Source organism: Cricetulus griseus, chromosome 10, assembly GCF_003668045.3.
Source record: "Cricetulus griseus strain 17A/GY chromosome 10, alternate assembly CriGri-PICRH-1.0, whole genome shotgun sequence".
In the NCBI taxonomy this organism is placed as follows: Eukaryota; Metazoa; Chordata; class Mammalia; order Rodentia; family Cricetidae; genus Cricetulus; species Cricetulus griseus.
In genome coordinates this window covers 30,871,566-30,882,156 of record NC_048603.1, presented here as the reverse complement: position 1 = coordinate 30,882,156, position 10,591 = coordinate 30,871,566, and the positions used below count along the sequence as shown (strand labels likewise).

Genomic DNA, 10,591 nt, shown 5'->3' with positions numbered 1-10,591 from the left:
ACACATTTTAACAATAAAATAAATGGTTGAGTCCAATATATGGTGTCTGAGGTCTGTAAATTGAAAGACTACGAAGGTTGAGGTATGAGGATCCTTAGTTCGAGGCCAACCTGTGCTGCCCAATGCGACCTTTCTAAAAAGTAAAGGAAGAGAGGCAGAGACAGGGAGACAGAGAGAGAAAGAGAAAGTGATTCAAACCAGGGAGCACCTACAAAGCTAGCCTTTGCAAGACTGAGAGACAGAGAGAAAGAAAAAGAGAGAAAGAGAAAGTGATTTCAAGCAGGGAGCACCTACAAAGCTCGCCCTTGCAAGACTGAGCCAGGAGGAGCTTGAGTTCAAGGTCAGACTGGCCTACAGATAGAGACCCTCTGTCAGGATGGTTCTTAAGAAAGAAAGCATAAAATGTTTCAAAATTCGGAGACTCTTGTGTTGAGCATCCGTGCCATTGATTAGCACCTGTCCATGACGCTGCTTTGCAAAACTCCCTGTAATCTCATACAAGGCAACCTCGCCCGTCTCCAGCCTGTTGGCCATGATACCATGCCTTTCAAGAAATGAAACTAAAAATACACTTCCACTAAGACGTAAGGAGTGAATAGCTGAACCAGCGAGGATTGAGAAGGGGCCGCAAAAGGCAAATGATTCCAAGTGAATCTGCACAGTGGGATCCAAAGAACAGGCCAGACTCCTGCAGTGTCCCTGCCCAGGAGATAAAGAGGGTAGTGGCTGCGAGACAGGATGTCCCTAATCTAGTAGAGATAAACCAGGGAGGCCAAGCCAGCCAGTATGTGTGCTGCCTGGGAGGTGTGAACGGGACACTGTGGAGCAGTGAAAGAAGAGACCCTTGACCTCCCCTGTTCAGAGCAGAGAAGGAGCATTGCTGGGGCCAACGCCTGGAGCATCCAGGTAGACGGCAGCCTGCCCTGTGCTCACTTTGTATGTGAGAGGAAGATAGGATTTCTAAAGGCTGCAACGAAGTGTGTGCACCAAGAAAGCAACTGGAGCATTCAGGGCATGACATGTTCGAGAGACTGACGAGTGAGGTCAGGCTGAAAGGCCCTGAGATAGTTGCTCATGGAACTCTTCTCCTACAGGATAAATCATATCTAACTTCCAGGGTCCCTTCATTCCGCCAATCCTGTCTCCTGCACTTGGTACTTTTCGGTTGCATTGTCAATAAATATGAAACAGCTCTAACCCTTTATTATAGGGTAAGCCTATGAATTTTCTTCTGCAAATCAAATTTTCAACAACTGTAATTTCCACATTTAATGGCTCCCTTTTGTTGTTAATACTCAGGAGCTGGACAGATTTTCACATCAGGACTTAGGAGAGATGTTCTGATTGGCTTGACAGAGCAGTCAGCTCTTCTGAGGGAGAGAAACAGAAGCAAGGACATTGCACAACATAGTAGAGTGATTGCCCTCAGTCTACTTCAGCCTACCTTTCCTGTGTTACAGAGGTGGGAGCTGCAGTGGTCACTCTAGCTATGGTATTGCTTTGGGAACTTAGCCACATCTCTCTCCTACTTACTCAGGTCAGATTATCAAAGTTGCTTCCACCTACTGATATGCAAACTTGGCACCAATGACTCCATTTTGGCTGACTCCATTCTGCTGGAGGCCAGGGTAAAAGCTCAGTCCACAATGATGGCCAGCCATAAAGTTTATTTTAACAAGGCTCAACACACATTGAGGATTGAGTTCTATTTTTCAAGATAAGAAAATAGAGCTCTAAAGGGTTAAGTAACTGAAGTCCAAAGGTAGGAGCAGGTTAAGATTCAAAAGCTGTATGTTTTAAGGCCTGATGTTTATTGATTTTGTATTCTCCTCAGCACTTTGGTTACAATTGTGACTAAGAGTGACTCACTCAGCCTGTCCTCTGTTGGAAAATCTGGCTCATCAAAAGGTTTCAGCAGTTTGTGTTGGGAAATAGGGAAAGAACTAGAGCTGGTAAGGAAACAAACATTCTACAACATCTCTTACCGTTTGCTACAACTATTCGTAATTCAGTAACAAATCAGGAAAGACAGGAGAACTGCCCAGGAAGAGCAGAGGGGATAAGGATGTCTGTGTGTCAAGGAAAGAGAGACTAGAGGGTTTGCACTGATTAAGGTGGGATGCTAGAGCAAGAAAAATAACAAAGACAAGAAAATACAGGTATTAAAATACCTGGTGCGTTGTGAACAACCTGCTTTATAATGTATGGTTACATGTAATTCTCACAGCAAACTAGTCAAGTAGCTGTAATGGCCTTATTTTATGAGAAAGGAAATATGAATTTGACCGGTAGTTCGTGGTAATAATAGATGAAGTCTGGACTGACTATGTTTCTTCCCTCCCTTTAGCTGGTAAGTTCTCAGTTCAAGCTTTCTTCTATGGATTAGAAGCATTAGAAACCATGGCAACCTAGAAACACTTACACATAACAAATGTATATGGGAAGCAAGGATCTCTAGAACAGCATGTGATTCAGGACAAGAATGTTTGGGGAAACACTTTGTTACAGGAGTCGAGAGCTGGACTGAGACTCGAATGTCAATGCCTAGCTTGGCAAAGTGGTGGTTTGTTTAAAAACAGACAAGAGGGGTTACCGGGAATCTGTGATCCATGCAGAATGAGTTTCAGTCTCAACGGAAAGTTATCCATTTGTCTTGCACTGACAGCATTGATAATGAGTACTAGGACTCTAGGACTGAACATATACGGACTCAAACAGCAAGCTGTTTCTCAGCATATGTCATCTGGAATTGTTTTATCAGCTGCAAGATTCTTAAAAAGATTTTAATATATTTATTCAATAATTTTTAGTGTGTGTGTGTGTGTGTGTGTGTGTGTGTGTGTGTGTGAGAGAGAGAGAGAGAGAGAGAGAGAGAGAGAGAGAGAGAGAGAGACGACATGAACAGAAATCAGAGGACAGCCCTAGATAGTTCATTCTTTTTTTCTTCCACATGCCCTAAAGATTGAAGTCAACTAACTGGCCTTGGTGGCAAGTACCTTTGAGCCTGCCTGATGAGCCATCTTGCCCCCTGTCTCCCATATTCTCTTTTGTTTATGGTAAATCTGGGCCTCAAAAAGATGCTTTAAACTCATTATTTTTAATAAATAATATGTATTTTGTATTTTTTGTATTTTGACTTGTGTATTTTGACTGGCTACCTTATATCATGGCAAATTAGTGGGCCATGGCTTGTCCATGTCATTCCATTCAAAAAACAATCTTTTGTCTGAGCTAGCATATAGCTTTGTTTCTGCCAACCCTAGCCACAAACTACCAATTTTACAGAGATCCTCAAGTAGGTGCCAGATCTCTGCCCAACATCTCTGCTTTTGAATACATTACAAATATGTTGTGATATTTGGTTTGAAACCTCTGGCTTTATCTCCCTTTGTCTTGCTCTTATCATTTGTAACAAGATTGTTGGATACAAAATCTGGGGTCTTTTCAGATCTGTGATAGACTTGCTCTTAGGTGCCAGTTTCTATGTCTCAGAGGGCTAACACACCTCCATCCACGAGTGTACTGTACTAATAATTGCTGGAAATCTGCATCAAGAAATGAGCATCTCCTGTTTCTTTCTCCTTCCTGAGTTTCAGTATTGATTGAAAGAAACGCCACACTCCGAGTAGCTTTAGGCCACCTAACTTTATGAGTTTATCAGTGTGCTCTTTTTGGCAGTTGTGCTGTCCTAAGTAGTGAGATTGACCTCCTGACTCTGTCACTTCCTCACAAATCATCACTTGTGGAACCCAGAAACCCAACAGAGACAGTTATCTTCAGAGATAAGGAATCATCCTAGGATTCTCGTTCCTTGCAAAGCACTTAAAAGCGCATTGCAGGGCTCCTCGGAAATCTGCACTCAGCGTGCCTCCACAGGTCGACCGGGCACAACCTGAAGCCTGTTTTCTCTCGTCCACACTCAACTGACAACTCAGAAACAAGGAGGTAGTATGCTTGTTTCTTTGTCTCCAAGCTGGGACGGGGACCAGTCACTTCCGGGGTGTGTGTGTGGGGGGGGGGGGGGTTAAGATAGAATCTACGTTCACACTGGATCAAATCCCAGCAATATCCTGGCTCAATGTTTACTTGTTAGAGCCAAGTAAGTTTCCATCAATCTTGGCATAATTAATACGTACATAGAAAGCCATTTCTCGGTATTTAAAATGACACCCAACAGGAAGGCAAATAACTGAGGAGGCTTGGCTTTCATTTCTGGGTAAGACAGTAATCTCAAAGCCGCTCAGACAAATAGGAGCTGCTTTCAAGTTTCCTCTGGTTGTTTGGATTTGTCTCAGGTTTTAAGTTCACTTAAGAAGTCATGTAATGTGCAACTTTAGTTAACCCCATAGATCAGGAAATGGTTCATATGATTCACCCAAGAATCAGCTATTGCAATGACCTACGTCTAAATGTTGGCTTTGTAGTCACTTGATTTTAGCATTGAAGAGAAAGGATGGCAATTCTTGGTCTCTGCCTCCCTGAGTCATTGCCACTTACCTGTGTAATGCCTGTGATCTAGCTGTGATCCACGGCTGGAAGCTGACTTGACTTAAGAGCCTAGGCTGTGCTGTTCTCAGATAGAGGTTAGAATAGAAAGAAACACAAGGAAAGCCCCACTCCGTGTGATGAGTAAGAATTGTATCAGCCATTAGCAAGAAGCATGGTAAAGGTTACAAGGTGACAGATGCCTCAAAGAGGTATTTGTGTAGGCTGCCATTGTGATAAAATCTTGAGGCCAGTTTTTCCCAAAGTCCCAAGACAGTGAAAATGTTCAGAAAGATGACACAGTTTCCTGTCATCTAATTAAAAAAAAAAACAACTATTACTTTCATCTCAGTCCAGCAAAAATGTTTCAACAGTCTGTTACACGAAGTACTCCCATTTGAAGAGTTTTAGATCATGAAGAGGGCAGACTGCCTGAGACCTCATAGTCTCAGAAGGAAGACAAACATGTATGTATGTGCGTCTAAGTCAGGGTAAATTTGGATGAGTTCTGATATCACTTCCCCATGCAATCCTGCTGTGGCTTCCCAAATGTGGGCTTTTGATCTGTTATCTGGATACCTACATCATGCTAATGTAGCCAAGAATGTCCATTGCTAAGCCATCTCTAGTCTCCCTTTGTAATAACCAAACTCCTGTTTGATTTGCACTAGCATCACACACTAGCATCACACACCGTGTAATGATACTTGACTCCCACACACTGTCCTTTGTAACTAGATACCAGGTGGATCAGTTACTTTTCTGACCAGGTGACGATACACCTGATGGAAGCTACTTAAAGAGTTACCCATGGGCTACTTGTGGTGACACAAGTCAGGATGATGAGGTAAAGGGGGTGTAGATAGGAGGACTAGATGATGGAAGCCGACCTCAATACCCCTTCAAAAATAGAAGAGTTCATTCCAGTAAGGAGCTCACTTATGATAGAAAGAGTAGATGGTAGAGGCCATTTGTACACAGGTTTACCAAGAATCTGACAGAATGGCAGGGAAACAGGGGACTGACCAAATCCTCCAAAACAGCTTTCAAGGGCTCACCGATAGAGAGAGAGAGAGTGCTTTGCCAGTCAGGCCTAACTTCCTACAGGTTCATAGTGTCCCACAACAATGTCAGCAGTCAGGGAGTAAACCCCCAGACATCGGACTGTGGGAACATTTTGGTTTCAAACCATAATGCCATGTGACTCACTTGTGGCCAAAATCAAGTAAGTCATTTTACTCTATAGGCCTTGCCTCCAATTTGCTTCTCTTTTTAACCCCTGTACAGTCCTCCTTGAGACAGTTCAGTGGGTAGATGTGATGGGAGGTATCTAAGCACTATATTGGACCTCATGATTGATGCCTTTGACAATAGGAGCCATGAGCTAACAACAGCAAAGCAATACCATGAGCTTGAAGACTGTAAACTTAGTGGAAATGGAATGTACAGACCTAATACTGCATAACTGCTAGGGAATTTGAAATGAGACAAAAAAATGCGTCTTCTAAAGCTGTAAAGCATTTCTCATAAATGCAGCAATTTTTTTCACGACCAACTATTCAGCCATAAGATTTAACCCGTTGGTTGTGATTTCTTGCTCAGTTTTTTAATTTCCATATATACAGATCAGATCTTAATTCACTTAAACTAAAAGGACATCATCTTCATTTTCATTTTATGGATTAAAGGATCATGGTCAGAAAATTACCATGAAAGCAGAGGAATGAATGGGGCAGACAAGATGAGCTTCTAGACTGGGAAGATCTCCTTACGACCAAAATATTAACCAAATAGTTTTTGTTTGCCTGGGAAGTGGTGCCACATGCCTTTAATCCCAGCACTCAGGAGATAGAGCAGACAGATCTCTATGAGTTTGAAGCCAGCTTCGTCTACACAGTGAGTTTCAGGAAAAACAGGGCTACACAGAGAAACCCTGTCCCAAGAAAGCAAACCAAAACAAACAAACAAAAAATGAAGAGTTTTGCTTGTTTTTTTTTTTTTTTTTTGTGGCTCTATGAATTGAACTGAGGACTTTGAGTAAGCACTGTTCCACTAAACTATATTTCCAGCCTAAATGGAGGTTTGAAGGGTAGAGCAAACTATGTATGCACATAAAGAAGTCTAAGGACAGTTTTTTCTTTGAAACTATAAAAACAGTGGCTAAGCAGTAGGAGAGAGGGACGGAGCTTCACATGGGTAAATATGAAGTTTGGTGTGGTAGGGGAGCTGACTAAAGCTGTGTCTTTAAAAGCTCTGAGAATTGCATATAAATTTGCTTTCACTGAAAGCAAATTGCTGTGCTCTGAAATGCAGTTTTGCAAAGTTTGTAACCTTCAGCCTTCAAACGTAGAGGATCTGCTTCTGGGAAATACTGGGAAATAACAATTATTAGGAAACCAGGAAGGGAAACACCAGATTTTTGACTGCAACCCTGACCTGAGTGGTCGAAGTACTATATTACTACATAGGTGTTGGGAGAGCTGGTGGACCCTAGAGGTGGTGCCAACATGGCAGGACTTTAGAGTTGCAGCAGGGTTGAAAGGTCTAGGGTTCATTTCCCACCAGAGCAGCCTCAGTAGCCTGAGTCCCAGGCCAATAGCTTGTGCCCACAGCCAAGAGCAGTAGTGTTTTCATTACATTTGCAATATATGAGTAAACTCATCTTTCTCTCCAGTGTTACAACACTTTTATTGCCATTCATTTCATTAGTAGGTCATATGAGACCTTTGCTTACACAGAACTTGAGGCAAATGAGACAGAGGTTGCATTATGGAAGCCATATAAGATACATTATCTACAGGACAAAATGCAAATACTCATGAGGCACTTGTCAATCTGGCTCGTGCCTGACCTATACACGTGGCTTTATTTTTAGCCTGTGGCTACTTTATCACAATAATTTATCACCTTGTGTTTTACCACTGACCCATGGCTGTCATACCTGATTCACCCTGAAATATACTTGATGTGCACAAGGTAATACACAAAGTGTACATGAAATTTACACAACTGCCTATGAAACTCTGGCAGTGCAACACACGCTTATGTAAATCAACTAAAGAAAAAGTTTCTTGACAATTTATTGGAGACCTCTATGTGTTCCTTGCCCAATGGCTTCCCCCACTGTCTCTTGGTTATGATATACTTTTGCCTAGTTATTCTCATGATTTTCTTAATGGCTTTGCTATTTTTCAAGTATACCCCACAGTGTTTTAATGGTGATTTCTTATCTTTTAAAATTATGCTACCAGAACCTAGAAGCAACATAGATGCCCCTCAACTGAAGAATGGATGGAGAAAATGTGGTTCATTTACACAATGGAGAACTACTCAGTGGAAAAAAATGGAATCTTGAAATTCACAGGCAAATGGATAGAACCAGAAGAAACCAATCTGAGCAAGGTAACCCAGTCACAACAATACAAACATGGTATGTACTCATTCATATGTGGATTTTAGACCTAGAGCAAAGGATTACCAGCCTACAATCCACACCACCAGAGAAGTTATGAAACAAGGAGGACCCTAAGAGAGACATACATAGGCCCCCAGAGAAGGGGAAAGGGACAAGATCTCCTGAGCAAATTGGGAGCATGGGGGTAGGGGAGAGGTAGCTAGGAGAATGAGGAGAAGAGAAAGAGAGAGAAGGACATGAGGGAGTAGGAAGGTTGAGTCTTGGAAAGAATAGAAGAGAGCAAGAAAAGAGATACCATAATAGAGGGAACCATTGTAGGTTTAAAGAGAATCAGCACTATTGAAATGTTCAGAGATCTACAAGGATGACACCAACTAACAATCTAAGCAACAGTGGAGAGGCTACCTTAAATGCCCTCCCCTGATAATGAGATTGATGACTACCTTATATGCCATCCTAGTGCCTTCATCCAGCAGCTGATGGAAGCAGAAGCAGACCCCCACAGCTAAACACTGAACTGAACTCCTGGAATCCAGTGGCAGAGAGGGAGGAGTGATGAGCAAAGGAGTCAAGACCAGGCTCCTGAAACCCACAGAAACAGCTGACTTGAACAGGGGATTGCTCATGGACCCCAGACTGATAGCTGGGAAACCAGCATAGGGCTGTTCCAGACCCCATGACATGGGTGTCAGTGAGGAGGCCTCAGCAATCTATAAGACCTCTGGTAGTAGATTAGTACTTATCCCTACCATAGGAATGGACTTTGGGAGCCCATTCCAAATAGAGGGATACTCTCCCAGCCTGGACACACTGGGGAGGGTCTAGACCCTATCCCAAAGGATATGACAGACTCTGAAGATTCCCCTTGGAAGGCCTCACCCTCCTTGGAGAGCAGAAAGGGTATAGTATAAAGTGTTAGTGGGGGGCAGGGGAGGACAGGAGGGAGTGGGAAGTGGGATTCACATGTAAAACAATCTTGTTTCTAATTTAAATAAAAATGGAAAATATGACACACAACTACTTTGAATGTTTTTATATGTTTTTCAAGACAGGGTTTCTCTGTTTCTCTGTGTAGCTTTGGAGCCTATCCTGGCACTCACTCTGGAGACCAGGATGGCCTCCAACTCACAGAGATCCGCCTGCCTCTGCCTCCTGAGTGCTAGGATTAAAGGCGTGCGCCACCAACGCCCAGCCAAATATATTATTGTTTTAATGATTACTTCACCAGGTGTGGTGGTGCATGCCTTTGATTCGAGCACTCAGGAGACAGAGGCTTGGCGATCTCTATGAGTCTGAGGCCAGTCTGGTCTGCACAATAAATGCAAGGCCAGCCAGGTATAGATAATGAAAGCATGTCTCAAAAAACTCTTATTTTATACCTTTTTCATATGGTATTTTGATGCTGTTTCTTCATGAAGCATGGAGGTGTAGTTTACTTTGCTAATCTCAATTTTTTCCCAATTTCTGGCCCTTAGACTGCAGGGCTATTAAGACTATCAATTCTCCCTCCCTTGATTTTCTTTTTAAATTTTACAATGGGGACTCCTGCAGCAATGCTGTCCTTGAATTCTCAATGTAGCTGAGACTGACCATCTTGCCTCCATGTCCCAATGTTAGAAATGCAGGTTCATGTCACTGCACACGGCCCTGTTTAACTCCATTTTAACGTTGTGGTTATGAAAAACATCACACCATCTCTCATTGCAAGAGTTTGTTAGGGAAAACATATGCAAACAATTTTGATGGATCTTGAATCCATAGCTCTGTTTGTATTTACTAAACTTGGATGTGGAGTGAGAGGATTCGGCAAGTCAAGCATGACTCTAGGGTGGTTGAGCCAGCAGGTAAGGCTGGTAAATAGAAGGATCGGACATCAGCAAGTTTTGCTGAGAAGATCCATGGTTTGGCTCTCAAGATTGTTGGTGGGACATGTAAATCTGAGGGCTGTCATAAATAACGCAGATAAAGCCACTAAGACATTGCCTGAATTAATGCAGAAAGAAAACAGAACTGTAGGATTGATGCTGTCTAGAACATTCAATATTTAAAGACACAAAAGATAAGGAAGACTGAACAGAGTAGCATAGAACAATGTCTTCACACACACACACACACACACAAACACCAAGAGTAGTAACTTGGTTAAGAGGATAACCAAGAGAGTGGCACCCCAAAGAGCTATGCAAAGAAAACATTTCAGAGAAGAGGAATTACTGTACCAAAGGTGGCTGAGAACTCAAATAAGCCAAGTGCACATCATTACTCACTAGACCTAGGCTGTTGGAAGTCACATGGGTTTGTTGGGAGCATGGTAGCATCTGTATAATATCTATCAGTGGAATCTAGAGGGATGGAATTAAAGACTACCTTATATTTATGTGTTCATTTTTTGAGATAGTAATTTAGTTACTATGTTTCTCCCTTTTCTTCCCTTCAAACCCTCCCATATACCCCCATTCCTCTCTTGCAAAGTCATGGCCTCTTTTATCATTGTTTTTGCAAGCATATACCTATTTGTATATACATATATATCCCCAGTTATAACCTGAGTCCATATGTTACTTGTGTATGTTTTCAGCACTGGCCATTCGGCACTGGACAACTAATTAGTGTGCTCTTTCTTAAGGAGGACCATCTCTCTCACTCTCAACTTTACTCGGTTTAAAGGCTACATTTTTGAGAAATCTTTTG

The 10,591-nt window shown here is 42.3% G+C and overlaps 1 long non-coding RNA gene across 1 annotated transcript; it reads left to right on the top strand.

The window, feature by feature from the left end:
* The first annotated feature begins 1,907 nt into the window (after positions 1-1,907).
* On the top strand, positions 1,908-7,788 carry LOC118239366. The gene is made up of 3 exons (XR_004771294.1): positions 1,908-2,350; positions 3,679-3,945; positions 7,737-7,788. It is a non-coding gene; the product is annotated as an uncharacterized LOC118239366 (long non-coding RNA).
* Positions 7,789-10,591: the final 2,803 nt, after the last annotated feature.